Genomic DNA, 3423 nt, shown 5'->3' on the forward strand with positions numbered 1-3423 from the left:
TTAGAGCTGCTGTCCCATAAATGCTTTCAGAGCTCTCTTTATGTCTTTATTCCACAGACTGTAGATGAAAGGGTTCAGCATGGGTGTGACAACAGTGTACTTCACTGAGGCTGTTGCACTTGAGTGGAAGCTGTGGGTACCAGCAGAGCCAAGGTACACTCCTAGGCTCGTACAATAAAATAGGGAAACAACCAGGAGGTGAGATGCACAGGTAGAAAATGCTTTATACTTCTCCTGAGCTGATGCTATTCTATATATGGAGGAAATTATCTTATAATAAGAGTAAAGGATTCCAGCCAGGGAACCAATGGCCAGAAGCAGTGATGTAAAATATATCATTGTGTTGTTAAGAAAGGTGTCAGAACACGCAAGTTGGATGACCCGATTGAGTTCACAGAAAAATTGGGAGATTTCTAAGTCTTCACAGAAGGTCAGATCCAAAACTATTAAACTTTGTAGCAAGAGTTCAGGACACCCATGATCCAGGACACCAGCACCAGCACTCCACAGAGCTGGGGATTCATGATGACCATGTAGTGCAGGGGGTGACAGATGGCCACAAAGTGATCATAGGCCATCACAGTCAGGAGTAAGTCATCCAACACTGCAAAGAGTACAAACAAATACATCTGCGTGATGCAGCCTTCATAAGTTATAACTTTGTTCTGTGTCTGGATGTTCCACAGCATCTTTGGGATGGTGGTAGAGGTGAAACAGATGTCTACAAAGGACAGGTTGGAGAGGACGAAGTACATGGGGGTGTGAAGGTGGGAGTCTGAGTTGACAGCCAGGATGATGAGCAGGTTTCCAAAAACAGAGATCAGGTACATGGAGAGGAAAAGCCCAAATATGAGGGGTTGAAGTGCTGGTGCATCTGAGAATCCCACAAGAAAAAATTCTGAAATTTGTGTATCATTCTGTGGTTCCATGTGCTGGAGGTGACTACCAGAAAAATTTAAAAAGATTAATTTTCACATAAGCAACTTAACAACTTAGAATTAATAACCTACTTAAGAACCTAGAATTAATGTTATGTTTATATTGTAGAGACAATATATTCATTTCTGTATTTGGTGGCTTGCCTGGTCCCCATTAAGGGATCCTTATTCCATTTTTATAGAAATTTCTTTCCCACTGTCAGCCTGATATTCAAGCATAATGTATACTACTGTTTTTGAGAATATGTTTCATGCATTTGAGGAATATATATTGACTACAAACCATGCTCCAGGCATAGCCAGAGCATCAGTTCAGTTCAGTTCAGTTCATTCGCTCAGTCGTGTCTGACTCTTTGCGACCCCATGAATCGCAGCACGCCAGGCCTCCCTGTCCATCACCAACTCCCAGAGTTCACTCAGACTCAGGTCCATCGAGTCAGCAATGCCATCCAGCCATCTCATCCTCTGTTGTCCCCTCTCCCCCTGCCCCCAATCCCTCCCAGCATCAGAGTTTTTCCAATGAGTCAACTCTTCGCATGAGGTGGCCAAAGTACTGGAGTTTCAGCTTTAGCATCATTCCTTCCAAAGAAATCCCAGGGCTGATCTCCTTCAGAATGGACTGGTTGGATCTCCTTGCAGTCCAAGGGACTCTCAAGAGTCTTCTCCAACACCACAGTTCAAAAGCATCAATTCTTCAACGCTCAGCCTTCTTCACAGTCCAACTCTCACATCCATACATGACCACAGGAAAAACTATAGCCTTGATTAGATGAACCTTTGTTGGCAAAGTAATGTCTCTGCTTTTGAATATGCTATCTAGGTTCGTCATAACTTTCCTTCTAAGGAGTAAGCGTCTTTTAATTTCATGGCAGCAATCACCATCTGCAGTGATTTTGGAGCCCTAAAAAATAAAATCTGACACAGTTTCCACTGTTTCCCCATCTATTTCCCATGAAGTGATGGGACCGGATGCCTTGACCTTTGTTTTCTGAATGTTGAGCTTTAAGCAAACTTTTCACTCTCCTCTTTCACTTTCATCAAGAGGCTTTTGAGTTCCTCTTCACTTTCTGCCATAAGGGTGGTGTCATCTGCATATCTGAGGTTATTGATATTTCTGCTGGAAATCTTGATTCCAGCTTGTGCTTCTTCCAGCCCAGCGTTTCTCATGATGTACTTTGCATAGAAGTTAAATAAGCAGGGTGACAATATACAGCCTTGACGTACTCCTTTTCCTATTTGGAACCAGTCTGTTGTTCCATGTCCAGTTCTAACTGTTGCTTCCTGACCTGCATACAGATTTCTCAAGAGGCAGGTCAGGTGGTCTGGTATTCCCATCTCTTTCATAGGGATGTTTAAAAATAAGTCTTTACAATCTAAAGACTTATGGCAGTGAGAAAATATAATCAAATAAAAATAACAATGTAATGTGTCTAATAGCACAGATGCAATGAAGAAAAGGAAAGCATATAAAAAGGAAAGAGTGGATAGAATGTGTTATTTTTATTGGAACTTCAACCAAGACATGGGAATAAGGTAGCACTTTAATAGACACCTTAAAGAAGAATGAGAGGGATAGAGAGAGGGAGAGGGAGAGGGAGAGAGAGAGAGAGAGAGAGAGAGAGAGAGAGAGAAGGTTACCTGATGAATATGTGCCTGGCAGAAGGAACGGCCAGTGCAAAGGCCCTGGGGAAGAAGTGTGCTTCAGAAGCTCAAGGCCCAGAATGAGCCAGTGTGTGGTGGGAAATGAATAAACCATAGAGTGATGAGACATAATGTTCGAGGATGTTGAGGAGAGAGGAAACCTGCCTGCTGCTGCTCAGGCTTTAAGATACAGGGAGCCCATTGTCCACACTATGTATGTAAATCTTGCACTTTATTAATCTCATTGTAAAGGCATCCAGTGAATTGAAAATGATCCCTTCCTTAGCACTTTATTGAATGAGTTATGGTCCCTGTATGAGTTACTTTGGAATACACCATTCCAGGTACCCCTACTCTGAGGACTGCTCTCAGTTCACAAGGCATACACAGACACACACACTCACACAACATTCCCAGGCCTCCTAATCAATTTTATTTCCATGTTCCTTCACTCCCTCTCACACTGTTTCACTGTTTAGGCTCCGAGTAGATACAACTCTAGCTGTCCAGATCAAATATCCTTTCTCTAGAGAATTTAGAAATGGTACCCAGAAATTCTTAAGTCTCCCATGGACAAATAGATTTGGGCTCCAAATTGGTATGTCTATTTTTCTGCTTTGTAATTAAATAAACATAAACAATCTGTCCATAAACAGAGAGAGAGAGGATTGAAATGGACTCGAGAAAGAAAATACCTAATAAACTCAGGTGGTCCCTGAGAGACTTTGAGGCAGAGAAAGCTTCTTTGGTTTTTGGCAGCCTAATTAACCCTATTTGATGCCAAGCAAAAATAATAACAATAAAATCGCTTAAAAGTGGTAATAAATTTATGATGGAACATTTT

The 3423-nt window shown here is 41.8% G+C and overlaps 1 pseudogene; it reads right to left on the reverse strand.

The window, feature by feature from the left end:
- On the reverse strand, window positions 1-929 carry LOC129624596 (olfactory receptor-like protein OLF4; annotated as a pseudogene).
- Window positions 930-3423: the final 2494 nt, after the last annotated feature.

Source organism: Bubalus kerabau, chromosome 1, assembly GCF_029407905.1.
Source record: "Bubalus kerabau isolate K-KA32 ecotype Philippines breed swamp buffalo chromosome 1, PCC_UOA_SB_1v2, whole genome shotgun sequence".
Taxonomy (NCBI): domain Eukaryota; kingdom Metazoa; phylum Chordata; class Mammalia; order Artiodactyla; family Bovidae; genus Bubalus; species Bubalus kerabau.